The sequence below is a fragment of the Vidua macroura genome, chromosome 1, assembly GCF_024509145.1.
Source record: "Vidua macroura isolate BioBank_ID:100142 chromosome 1, ASM2450914v1, whole genome shotgun sequence".
Classification (NCBI taxonomy): Eukaryota; Metazoa; Chordata; class Aves; order Passeriformes; family Viduidae; genus Vidua; species Vidua macroura.
In genome coordinates, this window is record NC_071571.1 from 108,800,078 (window position 1) to 108,823,336 (window position 23,259).

The window sequence follows — 23,259 nt, forward strand, 5'->3', positions numbered from 1 at the left end:
GGGCTCTTAAAGGGGCCGCGCTCCCACTGGCGGCGGCGGGGAAGGGGCGGGAGAGGTTGGGATGGATGGGGAGGAGGCTGAGTCGCGCTGAGGGGGTACCGCGGGGAAGGGAGCGGTACTTACCGCGCCCGCCGCTCACCTCGGGTCCGTCCCGTCGAGCAACGCCGATGGGCGCCGGGCGCGGGGGGGAGCCGCCGGGCAGGTGCGCCCCGGCCCGGAGGTTCTCCCGGTGGCGCCCGTCCCACCTCCCCATCCCCGAAAAAGAAAGCACTCCGCGTGTGGAGCGGCTCTTTCGGTAGGGACGGACCGCCACCGAGCTGCTACGACGCCTCGCACCTCCTCATTCCACAGTAACTTAAACACAGACCAAAAGGAAAAAAAAAAAAAAAAGAAAAAACCCGCAAAGCGAAGAAAAGAAAAACCGAACAAAAACCCAACCAAAACCCAACCCCCCCCCCCTCCCCAAAAGACTCGGGCTGTGCTTGTCCGCAGCACGGCTCAGACCTCGATAGGATGCTGCCGGGGAGCGGGCGGAGGACCCGGCCCCGTTCCCCGCCCGCCGTGCTGCCGCGACATCGCCTGCCGCCGACCTCGCACCTTTAATCGGGCGCCCGGATTTCGGTCGAGGGGCTCGGGAGGAGACGGACGCTCGGGGCATTGCATCCGTGCGGCTTGGAGTCCGCCCGGGAACAGCCAGTTGGTAGCCGCGGCGCTCGCTTGGCTTGCGGGAGCCCCGGCGAGGCTGGCTGCGGAGAGGGAGCAATAAGGACTCGGGGGCTGACGGGCGCTCCGGGCCGCCCTCTTGCTCGCTGGGGCTGCAGACCTTAGGGCAGCCGGAGGGGCCTCGCCCCCCCCGTGCCGCCGCTGCCTCCCATCGCGCCCGCGTTCTTCCTCTGCTACCCTCTTCCGCGACGGAGCAAAACCCGAGGGGACTCCCGCAACCGCGCCGGGGTGCGGAGCCGCCGGACCCAATAAGGCCGGACCCAATAAGGCCAGACCCAATAAGGCCACTTTGCGGGTGTTTTCGCAGAGGGGAGCCCCGGAGCGGCGCAGCGCGGGCGGGGGGCGCGGAGCCCCGGCTCAGCCCTGCCCCCGCCGGCCCGCGCCCCCCGCCCCGTGCGCGGCCGCGGGGCGCTCCGTCTCCCGCCCCTCTCTGCCCCGGGAAGGCGGCTGGCTGCACGCTGCCTTCCTTACCCTTCCTTCCCGGGAAGGGTCCTTGGCCGGGCTGGGCTCGGGCACGAACGAGGGCATAAGCCTACGGCCGCGCACCGCGGGGAGAGGGAGCCTGTCCCACTCGGGACGGGAGAGGACGAAGTGGATCCCCGATGGAAGCACCCCCGCTCTCCAAACCAAACTACCCCACAGAACTCCCCGTACTATTTAGCCGAGCCATTTCTTTTATTCGGTACGATGAAATAAATATTCATTACGACTGCTGGCTACACCTGAAATTATAGCCCTAATTGCAGAGCTGTTGGCCTGAGTTACCACATTTGCTGCTTACTCATCCGTAAGAGTTGCTCAGCGCCGGGCCCCAACCGTGGTGGTTCGCTTTGGGGGGGCTCGGTGCCCGCGGGTACTGGGCGGTGCCGAGCTCCGTGGCCGCTCCCCTGGGGCAGAGACCGACGGCCACGGACGGGGCGGCCCGGACAGCCCCAGCTCCCGCCGTCCGGGGAAACGTGGGATGCCAAGGAAGGGATGTGCAAATTGTTGAGCAAATTAGGCCAATTCGAAATAAATAAGCACTGCGGGAAGAGAGCCTGCCACTCCCGGGAAATAATTGAAGAGAAACCCGGCACTGTTATATTGATGTTAGCCTGGAGTAATTACACGAAGGTCAAAGTTGTTGCACGCGCTACAGAAGTTGTGCTCACTCTGTAGTTTGAGAGCGGATTACGTTCCCTCTTAGATTGATGGCACATATATAAAATTCTGCATTTTTTTTTTCTTTGCACATAAGAGGATATAAATAAGGGGGCTTTTTTTCCCTTGTCATATTTCATCTGTAACCTAATCCTAAAACAAAGTCTCAAAGACCGTCCCATGAGATGGACCAAATGCTGAAACAGATAGCTAAAAGAAACAATACCTTGTTGTGTTTAAAAGCTGAATGCCCCAGACAAGCTCCTTTTAGGGGCTATTACAACCCACTCTAGAACACAGAGATCTGCAGGGCTTGCAGCATAAACTTTTTTTAGATTATTTTTCTTTATTGTTCCCGTAAATGCAAAAAATTACATGATCGGCATTGACCTTTGATTCTGGCTTATGATCGTGGAAGCCACTTTTTTTTTAAGACCTTTTCAGAGCCATATGAGTGCAAAAGGTAATTGAATATTTTTTTAACTTTAAAAAAGATGAACACCAGGTTGACAGCTTCTGTACTTGGATGTTCATTTAATCACCATTTTCTGATTACAGGAGGTGAACTATGTTGACAGACTTGCAGATGAATATGCAGCCCAGTATACGAATAATAAGTATAAAGGACATAAAGAACTTGCAGTGAGGTTGGAGGGGAAAAATGTGTACGGAGCTTCCGTATTACACACATCAACTGGAAGCACCTCAGCAGCCGGGGGGGATTTAGAGAGTAGCAAGAGAGGTGTTCAGAGTGCTGCAGGTGCCCATAACTGGGAAGACACATGCATAAGTTATATACCTGTATAATCTATATGCATATAGGTGAGTTAATCATATACATATATGTTAACTTACCTATGTTCCTAAAAATAGCATTTAGACTAGTCAGTTGTATTCCAGAAGTTTAAATCCTATTGTTCAAGCTCTCCAGTTAGATAAGGTAATCAAACTGCATTCCAAAACTGACAGATTGCACAAGGTTGTCTAATGTGAGCTGGCATATAACATTAAACTTACATCCACTCCACCCTCCACGTCACTAATCAGAGGTTTATCCTGCTGAGAGCTCTGTGCAGGCAGAGACAGCATTCTACATTCTCCCCTAGGACTCAAGGTTTGAGGCTGATTATCAAATAGGTCCTGTTCGCACTTGGAGAATACATTTTATTACTGCTGTCAGTAAAGAAGATGTGATACCCACAGAACACTAATAATGGACTGCCCCCACGAAGAATTATCCTTAGGAGTACTTGGAGATCAGTTCATATACCACAGAATGAGCATGCCAGTTTAAAAACCAAAACAACCTCCTCCATGAGTCAGTTGGTTTATAATAAAGGTAGTGCTTGTTACCACATTAGCAAATAGTTTCAGGTCTTTCTTCACTTCTTTTTTAAGCTACTCTTGCCCCTGGCCGTGCTCCTGGCAAACAGAGAGCTTGCTAGAGCTGTGCTCTTTGACAATCGGCTATTGTGTTGAAGCTTTCCACAGCCCAATTCTCCTTCAGACTAACAAAATCTGCTTCTCCTGCGGCCTCTGTAAGCGGTTATTTCATTACAGCTACCTAAACCTTCATGCTTTGGTGAGTCTTGGTAGGTGTTACATCATGAGGCTTTACGAGGAACTAAACTGGAATACCCCAAAAACCAACAATCAAAGAAAAACCATTGCATCTGTTCATTTCTTAGGATCCTGTCTAGGCATCTAGAAAAGTTTATTTTAAAAACACTGTTTAAAACAAGCTTGTGAGTTAACCCTAATGCTGGCCAGCAGGCATTTTTTAAAGAAAAGAACTTTCTCTCCATATACACTTTTACTGTTAGTTTATACAATAAACATTTTCTTTAAATGTCGTAATATGTTTTCTAAACACAAGATGTTTTCACTGTAGGGGCAGGCTATCTGGAAATTGGTATGAGAAATCCATATTGACACTACAGAACTAGAAGGCAAATAACACTTGGGACTCTTGGAAAATTCACTTAGGGAGAAAGCATGTCCTAGAAATCCTTCTCCCACCCAGAAACATGCGGTTTTGAGATAAGCTTTTTTAGCATTTCAGAACTGTCACTTCAAATGCTAATTCCGTTTTTATTTTACTCTTTTATTTTTTAATATGATATTTCTAGTTGTTTCATTACTTCTTCATACTATGGACAGCTAATGCTAACATGTAGTGTGCTATAACAGATTTTAAATCTCTTTTATTTTAATTTTTTTCTCCTTTTTTTTTAGCATTTCCCATCTGTGTGGCAATGAAACAGCTTCATATAACTCAACAAAGGAGACATTGATTTAGTAAAGTGAGGATGTATCCATCAGCACTAAGTTGCAGCTGTTCTTAATGGATTTTAAAATACAAAAGCTATTTCACCTCTTAGATTGTCATATTATGAAATGTTAGTAGTAGTTGCGCATATCAAAGCACCAGCTACCAGCCAAACCTTGTGAAACGTGAAGGCAGCATCAAGCCAGCCCCCTTGTAAAGTTCCCCGATGCCAATCGAAAGCCTCTTTCCCCAGAACGCTCTTTTTTTCCCCCCGCAGGTATTTGCCGTTACCCTCTCACTGCTTTTTTTTTTTTTTTAATCCTTTTACAAAAGCAATATTTCTGCTACTGAGGCCACAATTTGTTTCCCAATTGCTTTGTTTTCAAAATAAACCAGAGAAAACCCAAGCCATTATCTTTGTAAGAATGCATACATTCAGTGCTTGGCAAACTAAAAGGCAAGACTTTGCAAATCACCTTTATTTTCAGTGTCAAGCAGCTGGAGCACTTTTGCTTCCAAAATTATGGAAGAGCTATGTTGTCAGACAGCTTGGAGAGAGGCAGGTAATAAATTACATTGTGCTGCATAAAGGTTTTAATGGTCTTTTAAAATGTGCTGGAGGTAAGTTTCCAGGAGATATATTAATGCTTTTATTTAGCTGTATTTCAGTTTGTGTTTGTCTTTGCTTCTCTGGTGTTGAGGGCACGTGAAACAAATTGGCCAGTCTGTGTGGCACAGTGGTAGCTGGTTAAAGTTGCTCTCGTGGTTGTCTGATCATTTCTATGAACTACTGACACCAGGCAACCTGGTGTGTTAGTGGCACAAAGTTTGCTCTCCATGGAGGCAGAAAGACCCCTTTCTATCCAGGCTGATAATTAGTTAGTTTTTATTCCTTCTCAACTGAGTCCATACATTCCACGTGAAGGTGAGGGAAATTTAGAAGGATCAAGCCAGTAACTCGAGAAAGGGAGCTCCAAAGAGAGAGATCCCTGTGAAACCAGAAAGCTTGCCAATGTTGTAGGTCTAAGTACAAGTTTTTACTTCATACAGTGTTTTATGTAATAGAGCAAAACTTTATGCTGAACTGGATATGGAGTTCTCTTTTGTGATCATAATCCTCCAGTAAAAGTTTATTTTGAACCATGAGTTCTAGCTGGAAGTCACACTGGGCTGGATGAAGTCTAGAAATGCAGGGAGGGACAACTGGTTATATGATAATAAGGTCTGGCTAAGAAAACTCCTTAAACATTCCTTTAAGAAAAAAGGAAAAAAAAAAAAAACAAAAGAAAGCCCAAATCCAAATAAGAATGTAATAACATGAGACTCTGAAGAAGTGCACTTTCCAACTTGTTTCTGTACCATATGTATTTTATCTTGGTTCTTTTTACCATCCCCATTGCATGACCCAAAGTTTCTGTGCTGCCATAAGGTGTGCTGAGCACTGATTCCCACACAGGGCCAGAGGTAGAGCTTTACACCCCATGCAACTTATTCATACCAGGCTTTGCTCAGAGCATGGGGTCCTCAAGAGACAGGACAGCTGGCCTACAGCCCAGCATGGAAAAGGGAATCTTCTCTTGACCGTCGACTTTAAATCTTCTCTTGACCGTCGACCGGTGGCTTTAAAGCCTCTTTATACCATGAATTCACTGTCAATATACTTTTGTTTTGACTTAGTGAGTGAATTAAACTGATTATTCCCCTTTTCCACCAGTATTATGTCTGTGTCATCATGAATTTGGACATTCCCTTTCAGGTATTTATGTAGCAAAAACCCCAGTACCAATGGTCTGTCTTCTTGGATTTTCTCTTCTCAATTGAGTTATCTCAGCTGGGTTGACACAAACCCAATTTAAGCAACTTTAGAATTGTGTGAGTTCAAAGGAAGCCCACAGAGGGTGTAAACACACTGTTAAACACTGCCAGAGCCCTGCTCAGGCTGTCACCCGGACCCACCTTTCTGTTGCTGTTGAATTTTAAGTTACACTAACTTGTGAAACAGCATTCAAGTAGAAGCGAATAAACTCATAGGTCATATGAAAGAAAAGTGCTGGGATAAAAAAAGTATTGCAATGTTTACTGCCAGACCCCATCACCTCCTTTATCAGCATGGTTTAATTCATACCAAGAAAAAAATGGTAGAAAATGTGGCAGAATATTAAAAAATAAGGGAAGTCCTTTATGCAAAACCACTTTCATGAACTAAATGTTCCTACTGTATCTGTCTTCAAATGAAACTGGGGGAAAAGCCTCAGGATACTGTCAGGACTTTCATTTGAGGTTTAAAGCTAGAGGCCATAAAGGACCTTTCAGGTCTCTTTGCAGTTTGCACCTGCATTTTGCTGCATTTTAAGTTATAGAGAGTAAAGCCTGGAAAAGTAGAAAACCTGAAATGATTCAGAGAAAACAAAAAGAAAATTGATAAAGTTTAGTGAAAAAGGCTGGATGTATTGGATGCACCTCTCTTTTTCCAGTATCAGGTAATAAAAGAGATGAAAAATACCTTCTAGCATCTGGTAAGCATCAGTATTTTGTAAAAGTTTGGCATTAAAAACACCCCAACAAACCACTTCTGCAACTGCTGAAAATGCTTAACTGCAAAGCTTTTTTGTCCAGCCCTGAATTGTACTGTGCTTTGAATAGCCTTGCTTTTTCTATCTATGAAAGGTTAAGCTGGGCTTGAATCAAAGTTTTCTTATTTGAAGATCAAGACTAAAACTTGATTTCTTTTTACAGAACAAAAGGTATCATCAAATAAATTAAAATAATCTAAAAAATCCTAGAGCTGAGACTTTGCACATTCATGAATTATACAACTACAAGCAGGTAGTTATTTGCTAGTAAATACCCTGCTTTTAGTAGAAATAAGCATTGTTAAAATAAGCAAGAGAAAAATTACAAGCTCCTCCTTTGCCTTGGACAAAACAAGGTCACATTTGCAATTTGCAGTGCTTGATCTCTCCCTTAGCAATCTTGGCAAAGGTTTATCAAGTTATTCTGAGTAATTTTCTTCAAGTTATGAGTGTGTCACTTGGTCTGTTATGGACCTGTTCCTTCAGTTTACTCTGCTGTTTACCTGTGAATTGTCACACTTGTTCTTGCAGATCAGTGTCAAAAGAAAAAGAAATAAAGCAGTGTTTAAAATCAAAGCTTCAGTGTGGAAGGATATAAAGTGTGAAATCCAGACCCATTGCTTTCATTCTGGCTTTAGTGATCATAGAAACCTGCTGTAGGGCAGGACTAATCTGCCAGAAAATTATTATTGAGCCCTGGTAACTCAGATATATGTGCAGACTTGAAAACGTTGTTCTTTGTGCCAACTCCAGGTCCTACAAGAACCTCACACGGTATCCTCCACCTGGCTCAGAAATACCGTAAAGAGGAGGAAGTTTGTTAATTCCCAAGCAGCTGTGAACAATTTAATCTCTTTGCAAACAGCCCAACATTCTATTCCAGTTGGGAGTTTCTTAGAGGATGGAGAGTTTGAAGAGCTGGTGAGAGATAATAGAGTCTTTCTCTCAAGACCATTCCTATGGATTTGGCCTCAACAGTAGCATCTTGATGACAGGGTTGCCAAATCTCAGAGCTTCACGATACTTGGTTGGAGTTTCCTCCTCCATATGCTGGAACTGAGAGGTTTTAAATGATTCTTTGGCAGGCAACTTTGAAAGCTTGAATTACTTCTCTGTAAATACTTGGAAATCAGGAGGTGAGCCACAGTTTTGCAATTTTAGGAAGAAGAAATCCCTGTAATTTTAAGATATGATTAAGATTTTATTCTGAACGCTGGTGGTTGGAACTCCTGGGATTTCCCAGATAAAATTGCCTCTGAGAACTGAGCTGATAACTTGAATTGGTTTTCTGGACAAGTCTCTAAATTACTGACTTCTTTGCCTCACATAGTTTCTTAATCAAAAAAATCACCATCCAAATCCTACACACAAGCCATTTTTGCTACCTCTTTGGCAATATGTGTAGAAGAGTCAGAATCACAAAGAACTACTTCACGAAATTCATACTCAGATTTCTTAGAGTTCTCAGAACCAAGAACTTTTTTTGTTCTGATTATCAGAAGGTCTCTGCACTCAAAAATGGTTGTATAGGTATTTAAGCCAGCTGTACTTTTAAACAGGCTTGCACCTGATACGGTTTCCATGGGAGCTGCTTGGTCCTTAGCCATTTGCAAACATGGCTGCTTATGTAGATAATTAAATTAGAGTTAGTGAACACAGTGTTCTTCTGAACAGCTGACCTTCTGTCTTTCTGGCACACGGTAGCAGAGTGAAGGGAAATACATTCTTTCTATGGTTTACATTTTCTGTACCACATTTTTCTTTTCCTTAAGACTAGCTAGATGTGACTTTCTGGATACTTTACCAAAATCTTCTACTATTGCACTCTATTTTCACCTGTTACCCTTGGATTGCTCTGCACAACTCCAGACACAGCATTTAATCATCTTAGTTCCTCTATTTTCACTGGAGTTCCCAAATTTTCAAGCTTGTCTTTTGTCCAGCAAGATATATTGGGCTTGGGTTACATGAAAATGTTTAATAATATTATCTAAGAACTAGTTTTATTCAATCAGAAAGTAGTGGAGCTTAAGTACTTAGGAATGTCAGTCATATCTAAAGTGTAGAGGCAGAATTATAGGAGCTTTGTTTGTAAAGCTAAATGGATCAAAGTATCTGGAACAATTTTTAATTTTTTTGGGGCAGGCACTATATTTCAAAGGAAGTTGTAGATTAATTTTGTTAACCCATTGCTTCAAATGAGTTTGTCAGATCCCAAATAGGATTTTGGCTACTAAATTCCAGTTTGGCCATTAGTTTCACCACCCAGGCTAATTAAGGATGGGTAGAGAGAGCCCCACATGCAGCTGAAAAATTAGAGTAGAAAGTAGAAAAAAAAAAAAAAAAAAACTAGAAAAATCCTGATGTCCTACTGAGGTCACCAGTACTAATTAGCATCCACAGACAGGAAATCTGTTTGAACCTGCTTGCTTTGCTTCCTGGCTTTGATCACATCCAAACTCATACAGGAAAATTATTCTGAAGCTATATCATGCCAGAAGCATGTGGTGGGATGCTCATGGGCCAGCCTGTCCACCCAGGCCTTTTATAATCATTCTCACTTACTGGGGTTGCTGAAATTTTGTTGTACGGAGGATACAAACCCAGAGGCCTTTTGGCTGCTCAACAGAATGAGTTTGACCCTTGCAGGGGTACCTGTCTGCCTGGCTCTTAAGCTCTATGAAGTCCAAGAAGCCTGGTACTATTCTAGGAAGTCATGTTGAGAATTCCAGCTCTCTGCAGTAGTACCAAACACACACACAGAGAAGCCACAAACTGTCTCCACATTGGGGAATTTTGCCAGATCTTCATTTCTTTATACTTTCTGTCCATGAACTCTGAGGTTTCATGAAGCTTCTCCCTAAGTACCATGGACAAATGCCACTACCTCCCTTCTCTGTGCTGCTCAAAAGCCCATCTGAGGTATAGGCTGCTGAATTCTGGTTTTGTTCATGCTCTCTGAAGGACTGCTCCATCTCTTAAGCTTTCTCAAGAGCTGGGTGACTGCTGATAAAACAACAAATATACATAAGCCCAATACTTTTTCAGTATTTTTGGTTAAATTAGTGGAGTAATATCTGAAAGTTTATAGTGTTTTATCTGCTGGTCAACAGAACAATTTTGAAATTAAGAAATAAGAAAAGTTTTCATGATTTAAAAGCTTCAGAGAAGTAAAGCAACATTTTCCAGCATAATTTGAACATAAGCACTGTGCTATTTGTATTAGGCAAAACTCCTCCACATAATACATCAGAAATAATATATTTTTTCATGAAAGGTGGCAAATATTGGTGGCAAACTACAGTAGTAGTTTCTCAAAGTTCTATGCATAAATGATTATTTTAATAGGCAGTAGGCAAGCTATCACTTGCCTGTGTGAAAATTTATCCTTCATTTTAACCTCAGAGAGAGAATCGTTCCTCTCAATTTCTTCTGCTTTGCAGAAAGGCCATGAAACAAACAGGAAATGTTGTGAATGTTCTACAACTTCAACTGGAATAAAAAAAAATAAACCAAAGCAAAAAAAAAAAAAAAAAAACACTTCAGCTGAAGACCAACTAATATAAATAAGGAAACAATAAAAAACAGTTAATAAAACTTCTGCCTTTGATGACACAACTGTTTTCCACAGTGCTAAAAGAGTGTATCTCTCAAGTGTGTGTACAATGTTGCCAAATCACAGAATTGTATGCAGAAATGGGCAGGGATTTAATTGTATTGGCATAACCAGTTTGAAGACACTTGGCTGGATAATGAAGACCAAACTTTTATCATGTGAAAATTACCTATTGCTATAAAGCACCTATTATCCTGCAAAGTACTTCAAGAAACACTCCAAAAGTAAGAAAAGAGAATCTAAGACCACTGGTTGCATCTGTCTCTTTGCATCCAGCCATGAAGAACATCCTTCTGTTCTGGGCTGACACTGCCTGGGTTGACTCTGTTGAATCTGCCAACAGAATAAGGCTTAGCAAATAGACTGGGGAAAGGAGAATTCTGTCTCAGCTGTTTGCAGTCATCTGAGAGCTTCTGGTGATCCATGCCACTCTGTTTGTCCTCGCTGCAAAATGCATACACCTTGGGGGAAAATATTAGTAATCTGGGCACAAGAGTAAAAACTTTCCGGTAGAATAATCTGAATCACATATTTGGCTTGGTTTCCTCATGGAAGAAATAGAAAGTCCCCTTGCTCTGTGAAATCAACCATCATTCAGCTAACTATTATATTTTTAAAGGACATTCTCAGTAAACTGCAAGGATGCCAAGACTGCTGCTGTGCCCTAATGATATATGTGAGACCTTAATGTTGATACAGAGCTCAGGGTAATGAAGATTTTCTAAGAGAGAGCAAGAACTCTAGAAAATCTACCATCACATTAGCAAGATTAGTAGTGTTGAGGGGAACTCTTCTTGGACTCATGATAACCAGTCTGACCCATTATAACTTAAAAGTCATAACAGAGAGAAGTAAAATTTCACCATGGGCATTCCTCTTGAGTAAAGACCTCCCCCTTCCAAAAAAAAAACCAATCAAACCCCACAGAAATCCACACCAAACAGATGGCTCTTTCCTCCATTAGCATCCTGTCTTGCTCCTTTTGAACCACTACCACTGCTGTATCAGAGAAGATTTGATACTGGGATATCATATACCCAGCCCAAGTACATCCCAGATTTGATTCTGGGATATACTTGGGCTGGGTTAACCAAGATGGAACAACAGTGAACAACAGGAAAAGGTGGGGAGCTGGAGTTGTACTACAAAAGGACATTAAATAGTTCTGAAATTAATCTTACTCAGATTGTGCTTTTCTTTAACAATCCCTGTGTACCCTCTAAGTTTGTTGGCAGTTAGCCAAACCTTTAGAACCCTGAAGCCATCCTATTGTCAAATTGTCTACATTCTCCGAAATTTTGCTGAGAGGAGGATTTAACAGAGGAAGATGTGGTCTTGTTGCCTGCAGTTCTTCCCATCAGCAGACCCAGTGGATAGAAAGAGTCACTGTAGGAGCATTCCTGTAGCCCTGGTCCATTTATGTTCCTTTGGCACATGCAGGCATATTCATGAGCTCTATATCCAAACAGGTAAATTATTCTCAGCAACACAACTAAATTTGAGCTCTTGTCCTAGAAAAGGGCACTAGTGGACAAGGTTCAGGGCAAGAGCGTATTTGACACAGAAAAGGGAGGGGACACATGTAAAAGAGACATAAAAGGATGCTGCAGAACCATATTTCCTTCATTCCACAGCTGACAAGAGGTGGGATTTGCCTCTTTTCCCTCGCAGCAGTGACTCTGCCTTGGTGAAGGCAGCAGCAGGAGCAAGTCTCATTTTCTAGGACTCTGTCACAGATGACATAGACTTGGGACCAGAGCTGATTTGTTCCTCTAGGCAATCTGCCCTCAGCAGCTTCTATGTTGCTAGAACCTCAGGTCAGCTCTGTTCAAAACCTCCAGCAACCTTCTCTGAAGACAAACTCCTGCAGTCACAGATGAAGCCTAAGTAAATTTGCTGTGCCTGCAGAGGCAAGAGAGGATTTCTCCTGGGATACCTGTTAAGGACTCCAAACAGTGGTGCCAAGCAGCACATATCTTGCAGTTACCTTCATCAGACAGGACCACTTTGCCCCAAAGGTGGCTGAAAATGAACAAAAAGTTGTGTTTTAAGCTACACCAAGGGTTCTCTCATTTGCCATTTTCACAACTCTCAAAGGGGTACAAAATGTAATAGTTTGTTTTTGTTCACTCCAGTTGAAAGAAACTAGAAATTTAATTTTGATGCCACTGTCAACAGTCCAGTCTTGAGCTGGTGAATCTGGCTGATAATTATCCTTGACCTGGGACTCTTCTTTCTTATTCTTCTAAGATAAATTCCTCTGTTTTTCCCCTCTTCCTTGTGCATCATGGCCAGGTAACTGAAATGCTACACATCAGTCTCAGCTTGGACAGTGCTTCCCCTCCTCATTCATCCTCCACTCTCTCCAAATCATGTCATACTTTCTCCCATGCCCTTTCCTTCACCACCTGTTCTTCCTTTGGGAATGAGCAGAATTACATATCCATCTGCCTTAACTGTCTCCTACATTTCTGCTAGGAGAGACTGGAAAGATGAAAGACAGGGAAAAGTGGTGCAGAAAATACACTGAACTGATATGTGAAGCTACACTGAACATACAATCTCCTCCTTCTGCTTTATCTCTTCTCCTTTGCAATCCTGTGGAAAACAGGAGGAAAAAAAAAAACAAAACACCGCATGGCTGTCAGCTTCAAAGCAGGAGAAAAGAAAAACCCCTTCCTCTCTGAGTGATAACACTGTGATTACATCTCATGATAGATGACTTCCCACACTTCTCTGAGAGAATCCCTGGATGCTTTCTTGTTCCTATGGGCCCACACAAACAGCTGAACAAACAGCAGTAATATCTGTGGGAAAGACAGGATGATTCTACCCCTTCCCCCAAGTTTCTTCATTTTCCTATAACCCTGCCTGCCTCCTCAGGAGGTTCCAGCTCCTCACCTTGGCACACGGTGCCCAACAATTGTGATGCTCTACTCAAGGTGGCACCAAGCACTGCAGTCCTGCCAGGACTGGTGTCCCTAGCCATGTGGGGGTGGAATCTCTCTGCTTTCAGCCACGTGTCCTTGTGTCCTTGATGGTGTTTGGGAAAACAGTGCCCAGCTCTTGCTAATCTCTAGTATTCATGATGACATGATCTTCCAAAACAAAGCATGAAGAAAGAGATGAAACCTGGATTATTTTATTAGCAGTGTGTTTGGGAGTAGTCACTTAACTTCTGGGTTTGGGTTTTCAGACTGCAATAATTTTCAAGTCTTGTTCTACCTTTCCTGTCTCTTACTGCCTTATCCGTTTATCCTCCACCTCAAACATAAAGGCTAAGAATCTTTCATCCCAAACATAAAGGATGATTGTTTTTCCCCTTTTAAATCCAGGAATGTCTTTAATCCTGGATGTGAGACAATGGGACACATACTAGGAGGTGAGAGGAGAGGCTTGGCAACACAAGAGAGAATGCACTAAACTAGTTATTTATTTTTCCAATCATTAAACTCCACACCCTAGAGTTACTGGTCTTTATGGCAGCCTGGTCAAATAGAAAAAGACACAGAAGGGCAGAGGAGAAAGGTCCTGTTTCCAAACTGATGCATGGACAAAGTGCCAAATGATTGCATTTCATTCATTTGCCACAAACTGGGTTAGCTTTGAGCTTGAAGGAGAGAGAATAGCAGGCTGTTAAGTACTGCTTCTGGGTCTGGCATCAACATTTCTGTTGCCATAATGAGTCAGACATCAGAGGCAATACACATGAAAGGATGCAGGCCAATGCCTAGGCAAACAGAAGTGGGAAAGCAGAACTGAAAATTAAGTGCACGTGTCAGGGAAGAAGGACTCCATTGTCACAAAACTTTTGAAATTATAACCTCAATTTCCTTTATTTCATCAAATATATTCACTTTAAAATAAACCCACTACCACCACCACCACCACCAATACAAAAACCCCTCTAGAATTCTGGGCAAAGTTAATCTGCCAGAGGCAGAGTTTGTTCTATTAATGGCCATTTGCCATGTACCAATGCCACAGTCCCCAAATGCTCTTGCACATTTCCCATCAGGCAAGCACACACACGATTAAGAACATTTGAGCAGTCATCCTTAGAACTGTGAAAAACATTAATCCTTAAATGAAGGGAAATCAGTCTTCTGAGCCACAGAAACCATGGCCTCAGATGCTCCTTCCCTTTGCCTTTAGCGAGGGCTCCTGAAGGGATGTTGGATGATGAGGGGTAGATAACTGGCTGTGGCAACAGGCTATGGGATGGGAAGTGCATTCATGGAAAACATTTCAAACTCTAATTTGCACCCTTACTTGGGGGCTTCACTGGGAATTCAGAGCAGTCCAGACATATATTTGGCACTTTTCAGCTGTCAAGTAACTCTCTCAATTGCTCTCTTACGCCTCACATTTGCATTGTCTTTTCTTCCTCCTTTCTTTTTCAGACCATCCCTTCTTCTCTGACTCCTCTTTCAACATGTATCATCATTACCTAGAGAGTTGATATGCATTGCTTGGTGCTCTTCTTTACTATTCCTTGTTCTCTCCAATACTTTATCAAACATAATTGTCACAAAGAAAATATTTATTCCAAGAAGTTTCAGTGATCTGCTAATAAACTAGTACAAAATATTCAACTAGAAAACTCCAGAAGATCTCCCATGTCCCTTCCTGTCCTCCGTTACTAGCCTTCCATTACTATATCAGGACTTGTCTGTTGACAGTTTTAATAATGTGACTGATTAGTGGGGAAGTTTTCATTTTATTTTGACCAACAATTGTACTAATAGAGTCTCATCACTGTTAGTACAGTTGCATTGATGTGAAGATACAAGTGGGCATCACCTCCTTGATCTTGGTTAGATCACAGAAACTGCTTTCCATCTTGAGAGTCAGAGCTGCAAAATTTTGTCTTACAAAATTATGTGACATAAAAAACCTCTACTAAAGCACACAGAATTCAATAACCGTGTATATAACCCTCTGGTACCTCCATTGCTACAGTGTTAGATGGTGTTGATGCAACACAAGCCAAAATGGTGAGGTCACTGCTCCAATAGGAACACAGTAATGAGGTCCAATATCCACAAAGAACTTGCACTCACATGTTATTGTTCTGGAGTCGGTTAATGATTAACATGGATTAGCTCCTTGTGCCTTATGGACATAGTATCAGGGTTTCTCAAAAACGTAGGGATACACAGAGACACTGTAGGGATATTGGAATAGATTCTCTTCTTTAGTGTTGGAAGACAAAGATCTTACAGAACATTAAAAACATGTTGAATGCCTGACTCTGCTGCCAAGAATCAGCCACCATTTTACATGTACTGCTTTGGTATTTCAGGCCATGCCCGCCTTGTGTGATCCCACGCATGTGCTGAAAATAAAGGGAACGTGATAAGGCAGAGAAACATGATTAAGCTTTGATCTGAAAAGGGATCCTGACTCTCTTATGCTACTGAGAGTTTGTGGACACCAAAGAGAATACGGTAAGTTTGCTCAGCAAAGTAGAGGTGTGACATTAATACAAGTTACCCAACACTAGAGCCTTCCATACAGCCACAGCAAAAATAAATCTGTTTCCCCACTAATTGGCTTAAAGCCAGCATAGCTATGTTGCTTCTCCTACTGCCACATTTTCTTTTGCACTTAATGATCTAATCACATCCTCCTTTTTCTACAGGGCCTTTGCCTCATTCAGTGCCCAGGATGGATGCGACTCATTGAATAGGCATCTGTAGTCCGACAGTTTGTCTCAGATTTGCCTGGAGCTGAAGATACATCCTTTGATTATATCCCTGGCTCTGCTGCAAAGTTTCTGTGTTAGACTACTGGACTAGTAACTTAAACCAAACAAAGTGGGTATGAAAACCCTCTTCTTTTTTTGCTGTGGGTGTCTGACTGTAATGACTTGAGATATCATTTGTGAAAAAGCTAAGTGCTCATTACATACAACTGGGGCAGAATGCTGTAAAATGCTAAATACTCTGAAAAAGAGAAACACTCAGAGGTTGAAAATTAAAATTAGTAAGACAGTGTCATCCATGATCTCCCTGGACTCCCTTTCCTGTATCCAAAATACTTTTTCCAGCATAGGGACAGTGTGACAAAAACACATACATATCTGGGAAATGGCAATTTTGAGGTTTCAAATCCCCATTAGAACAAAAGGAAAACCATTCTCAGGTCTGAAGGGTGGACCTCTGTCTCATACAGGTTCCAGGTGTTTAGGCTCTCCTATGTAGTTGCTCAAATCAGCAGACTTTTGGTACTTCTAGATCATTTGACCACTCAGTTGAACCAAGAAGGCTTTGCCCTTCATGATTTAATCAAAACTGAAAAATGTCAGTAAAAAACTTCAGTTTTGACAGATCTTTTCTTGTAAGACAGCTGTTTTGTAGACATTTCCTGTCTGAACTGCCGAGACTGTGGCAGAGCTCTGGGATGAGTGTGCCAGTCCCACTGTACAAGTTTTTGTTTGCAAGAGTTGTTGCTCTGGGAGAAGTCAAACTAGGCTTGCAAAGGCATGTCTGGAGTTCATCTGAACTCTTCTGTAACAGCTACAGATGCTCCACAGTTCCAGGGGAGCTCTCCTGGCCCAGGTCATCATGCCATGCTGCACACTCAGAAAGTGATCAATTTCCTTGGTAAGTCCAGTAACTCTGGGCCTCCATCAAACCTTCAGGTTTTCCCAGAAGGCTACACTGCTTCAGGCTTAAAGTAATCAATGGATACAACATTATATAAACCATTTGAATGAAGCTAGCACCTATGTAAATGTCAAAGCTTCATACCTTCTTCACGTACATACATCCCTGACAACACCACATCTGAATATCTTCATCTTCAAGGAGAAGACTTAAAGTGTCTCCGAAGAGACATCACCTGTCCTTCAAGGCTGATGTCAAAGGGCAGCAAGGAGCATCCTAAATAGCCTTATTTACTAGGCACTACAAAAGCAGGTGTAATCAAAGCTGTTCCAAGGAGAAGAGACACTCATCTCATCCCTCTTGGACTCCAGCCAGGAATTTCTGTATCCTTTTCCAGCAAACCTCCCCACTTTTAGAAGACAACAAAATTAGGCTACTAGACTACTAAAAGAGATGGAAAGACTTCAGGAGGCTGTGGCAGCAACTACAGCCTTTGCTGTCTGGGTTCTGTGCACATCACCTCTAACAAGGATCAGTGCAACCTGGCATTTCAATGATATTACTGTGGGAGCAGTTCTTTTCTGCAGCATGCTAGAGCTTCTTGTGCAGCATCAAATTTGGGATCATTTTGACATCTGGTCTGTGGCACTCATCCATCTGTTGTAACTGAGTAGGTGTTGGGTGGGGTTGACAGGAGAGACTTGTTTAAGTGCTTGTTTTCATTCTGTAGAGGAATGGCAGAGCCAGTTCAGTAATTAATTAAATACTCATCTTAAAAAAAAAAAAAAAAAAAAAAAGTGTGTGCTAATATTTTAAAGAAATGGTGAATAAGGCAGCTGGCACTTCTCACTGCTGAAATGTGGGGACATTGTTCCCATTTCTGCTTGGTTCCATTTGTTTTAGAATGCCTTCTTCATTGGGCTGGCACTCTGGTTTCTATTCCTGACTCAGCCAATTGCCTCCTGGCTGAATTTGGATAGGTCACTCCAAATTCAAATCCAAATTGTGCAGCAGTTTCCCGCTCTTGAAAATGCATCCAAAATAAAACACCTCTTTTTTATAGACTTTGAAATCTGCTGATAAAAAATGCAACAGTATAGGTGGCCAATATCATTACTACCATTATATTAATTTGTGGCTTTTCTATTCAAATAATCATCATTTTTACGATGACTTTGCTGTCATCTGCTCTTAGCAAAAGAAAGGATCTGAGCACAGTGAAAACAAATCCACAACTTCTATGGTTGACTCTTTGTGTCTTTTGGGAACTTGTTTCTCTAATTTCACTCAGAACAGAGCACTAAAATACATCTCCTTGTTTAACTGTCTGCTCATAATCTTCCCACCATTTACAAATGCATGGTGCACTGAGCAACCATGTCCTTCCCTGTGAGTGTCTAGGGAATGTTCCACCTGCTCTGTTGTAACTTCTGGACAGACCTTGGTATACATTTCTTTGCCTTAGGACAGGGACTCCTGCTGTTCTGTTTGCCAGGCTACTGGGTCATTTAGCAATGAGTTTTACCCTGCTCTGTGATCAGTTTATGGATTGAAGAAGTTATTGATAACACTTGAAAATGCCTTCAGTAGAACATCAAGTTGCAAAGGTACTAGATAACCAAGGAAACAGGGGAGCTCTCTATGCATAGCTAAATATAGTAACTCTTGTCCAGCGTGTCTAATCCTGTGAGGTTCTGACCACCTCCAAGAAACCCTGGCACAGGCAGGATGCTTGGAGCAGCTTGCAAATTGCTATTTTGTGACTGGCAGATATGAATGCCATATCCATTAATCCCAGAATATACATAAAGATGTGCACTGAGCTGTGGAGATGACACAGTCTGTGCTTGTGAATGGAAAATTGTGCGATGTGGCTTTTCACTTTCCTCCTTCCCTTTCTCCTGTACATACAGCAAGAGGTGTTAGCCTAGGAGTGTCTTTTGCACCTAAGATTATCAGTCCTGTCATAAAAAACAAAAGTAAAATCCTGGGCTTTCAAATGTAGTTTCTTCTAAAATACTGTTAGAGAACATCAGAAGTATCCACTGGGGACACCAATTAAGAAGAACAAAATGCAATCTTCTTGTTGTTTTGTTTTGTTTTGTTTTGTTTTGTGGTTGTTTTGTTTTGTTTTGTTTTAGATAATAAAAAAAAATCAGTGTTGTAATATCACCCTGAAGGTATCTACCATTTTACCTATCTACCATTACTAGAGTAATATTACTCTTTGCCAGGGAAAGGTGGAGGAATTAAATGGGTTTTATTTGTAGATCAGGTTAGGCAGAGAGGTTTCATATAATTATTTCTTAGCTTGCAGACTAAAGCATGTACTGTATGTTGGAACTAAATTCCATTTCTCTGCTGTGATTTGAGTCATAAGTTTCTTCTCTAAATTATTTCCCTCTCTGTAATTTCCTCTAGTGATTCCTGGACCCTGAAGTGCCACTAGCTGCAAAATTACAGATAGGAGTATTTTGAACTTCAGTCATTCCCAAGAAATTCATAATCCTGACATCCCACAAATACTGTATTTGGTGTGAGATGAAAGGAACTTATTCACTGCTTTAATCATGTCCTATTCATTTCTATAAATGAAGATTTCTCTTTATTCAAGCATCTCTCCATTTCTTTCTTGCCCACTCCAGGTCTGGCAAAATTTCAAATAACTCATAACAAACTGAACACTTTTTGCAGCAGAACATGATCACTGCAGGAGTAAGGGAGTGAAAATGCACAACAGCAGTGAAAGGAACCTTTGGATTACAAAATTTAGTAATTTTTATAGGAAAAAAATGTGAAGGCTCCAGTACGGTTCTCCTTAAAACTGGATCACAGTTTTGTTGTAAGGCACTAAGTCCCATTTTTGTACAGTCCTCTCTTCTGTCTCTCTCCCCTAAGGACCAACCCCGGGTGAACCTCACTGTGCCAGTCCATGCTGAGTTGAATGATATTTGCTGTCAGTTATAGAATCTTCAAATCACAGAATAGTGTGAGTTGGAAGGGACCATTAAAGGTCATCTAGTCCATCCTGCACATTTAGTTTTGATAACTAAACTAACCATTTAGTTATCAAAATATAATTCCTCTTATCAGCTTTAGACTTTCTGGCTTTATGTTTCCTTTTGCATTTCTGATCTTTGTGAGATCATTGCCCTGGCTGGCTCACTATGCAAAAGCAGGGAAATAAACATGGAAATAGGCAGGAGTGATGCTGCAGCCAGTTCTGGCCAAGAATTTACAAAAGCTGGGTCTTCCAGCAATAACACTGGGTTTTTTTTTTTACAAACTAACACTGCTACACAAAAAATTTCCTAATATTGTGGCAGAGCAAAATGAAAGGTTGAATTTATTTTCCCAACTGTATTGATTATATAATTTACTTCTATGATATGCTCCGTCTCCTCTCTTCGCAAACCAGCTCTTTTGGTACATTCTGGGTCTGTTCTGTGTTTAACTCTTGTTGAACAGGGCGACCAGACCAGTTCACTTGGGTGAGGAGCCTGGCTGCATTAAGGGAGTTCCTCTCACTGCTCTCCAGGTTTTGGTGCTGCCCGGAGCCTCTCCAGCTTTGCCTTCAGGTGACTGAGCACCAGTCTGCTCCTTCCACTGCTGCTCTGCTCTAACATGACAAAGAAAATAAGAGGGTTTAAGAGGTTTTTCATAACCTGAGAGTGTTTTCAAAGAACACAAAGTATTTCCTCTTGTATTTGGCACTTTCTGTGTTGGCAAAGCAATACAATTAATGTCACTTTCCTCTTCAACTCAATTTATTTGGGTCCCCAGATTTTTCAGAGTCATCTCACCCTGGATGACCAAGGGGCCACATAATTTTCTCAATGTTGTTATGCTTATATGTCCCACCTTATTGTTCTGATAATTCATCAAAGTATTCTACTGCCTTCCTTGCCAACCCTTCATTTTTCATTCCTGCAACACTTCCTTTGTATTGTAAAACAGATCTAGGGCAGAATTTCACATCTCACTTCATGATTTAGATTTTCTTAGCAACATCTTCTGAGATAAATTATCAAAGACTTTCTGAAATTTTCTTAAAACTTTATATTAAATGGTTCTGCATAATCACTGAGATCGTCAAGATTTTTTTTAGGAAATCATAAAAGGCATGTTTCACTGTTAGTGGATCAGCCATTCTTAGGATTAAGCAGATTTTTTAGATTGCTAACATATATTTCAACATTTCTTTCTTTTTCATTTGGTTGAGATGATCTTGATTTTAAAGTAAAATACATGCAATATTCCATTGCTTTGGTATAGCAGAATAGCCTATTTTTAAGGGGAACTTGCATGCTTTTGTTAACAGCTATCAGTCTTGATTGATGCCATCTGCTCTGGGAGGTTTGTTACTTTAGCATGTCAATCCTGCAGTTTCTTTTCTGATACCTCAGTGTTTGACAGGCACCCATCTACAGTAATTAAATAGACTATCTAGAGACTGACTGCATTTTCAATTGGTAAAGACTGATGGGAGGATATAATGTAGTGTCTATAATTGTATCTTGTCATTTTTAACTGCCCCTTTGATCCAGCAAATTCACTAGTTCTGTTTTAGATATTTTAATTTCTCCATTGTTTGTAGAAATGTGTCTCTTTGCATTTGAAATATCCTCTCAGTACTCCTGTTTCTCCGTGTTTCATTTTCCCTTGCCAGTTTACGTTCCTGTCTTTTGGGTTAGCCAGGGCTAGATTTCCTTTTCCTGAAGGTTACCTGTTTGGTTCATCATGCTGTGTTTGTTTTTTCTAGCCTTCCTGCTTCCTTTTTGGTTTCAGGGTATGCATACCTTCTGTGATGCAATTATGGTAAGCTTAAGTAGTTCCATGTTGAGGGTAAAGATTGTAATGCCTCCACTTCTGACTCCTTCTCTGCACTTCTGTCCAACTCTCTCCTCCCTCCAAATGCAAGAAATTTAAAGGATGATATTTAATTGCAGTGCAGTTTAGGTGTTATATTGTTATTAGGCTTCTATCTACACCCCAGGAGGCTTTATACAATGTTTTGTATTTCTTGTGTTTCACCAGGCTAGGGGAGTAATTGTGTATTAGCTTCTGTATTTAGGACTGGCCCAGACCCAAGTCCCTACACTTCTAAAAACTGCATGAAATGCAGTTGTGACACAAACAAGCAACAAATATGATTTCAAATAAAGGTCCTGCCAAGGCGCTTTGAAGGGAAATGATAAATTCAGATTGGTCAGACCATTTTATGCTAGAGCAGACTTTAGTGAGTTCAAGGGCACTAGCAGGGTTTTGGAAAAAAGCCGGTGTGTTATCAGGCTGGTAGTCTCTGGAAAGGTGAGTTGCTTTTTTTTTTTTTTATACCATGATTCTGTTTAACCATGTTTGCTAAACAAGCAACTGGGAAAAAAGAGTAAGAAAAATCCTGGTTTAAGACCAAGAGACACACATGCTTTGTTTTAGCATCTCTCTGCCATGGTAGGACAAACTGCTTTAATCAGTTTCAAAAACCATGCACAGCTCTGGAACCCAGAGGAAAAATAGAGGCATTTAAAGGAAAATGCCCAGAGCATTGAGAAGGGGAGGAAAGGGAGCAAAGAAGTGACATCTTGCCTTCTGCTCCCACACTGACAGGAGGAATATGACCTGTACAGGAAGTAAAAATGAGGGAAGGGTCAGGCAAAGCTCTGCATATGAACAAATGGTTTGCATGTAGAGCCTGGCTATGAATGACACCAGATCGCTGGACTGCAAAGATGCAACCAAATCCACACAGGTCCAGCTTAGACTGGGGAACCTGGGAGTGCTCCAGGTCTGGATGAGTTGGATCCAGGTCCGTCCCAGTTCCCTTCCCTGGGGGTGAGCATGGCAGCCAGCGGGAGCTGTGCACCCTTCAGGCCACATCGCCAGTTTGGTTGTCTCAGGAGCAGAGCAGGGCATAAATGCCACTGCACATGGTGGAGACCACTTCAGAGAGAGTGTCATCGACTTCAGAGAGAGTGCCATTGACTTCAGAGAGAGTGTCATCAACTTCAGAGAGAGTGCCATTGACTGGCATGATGGGATGGGGCCTATTTGGCTGTGGCTAACTGAAGTCAATGGGAAGTCTCCTTCCTGATGCAAGTGCAAGACTGACACCTTTACAGAGAATAAGCAGCAATCTCCAGCTTTACATTAAGTTCTCTATGGCCATGGCAGTAAGACAACATTACATCCAGTGGAATTCAGCTTTGAAAGGAGTTGCATAAAAGAAAACAACAGCATCACCATACTTTTTAGGAGAAAATGAAAGAAGAAAATTTTTTTTGAAACTGACCCTTGGCAGCCTGTTTAAAAGCGCTTGAAACTATCTGA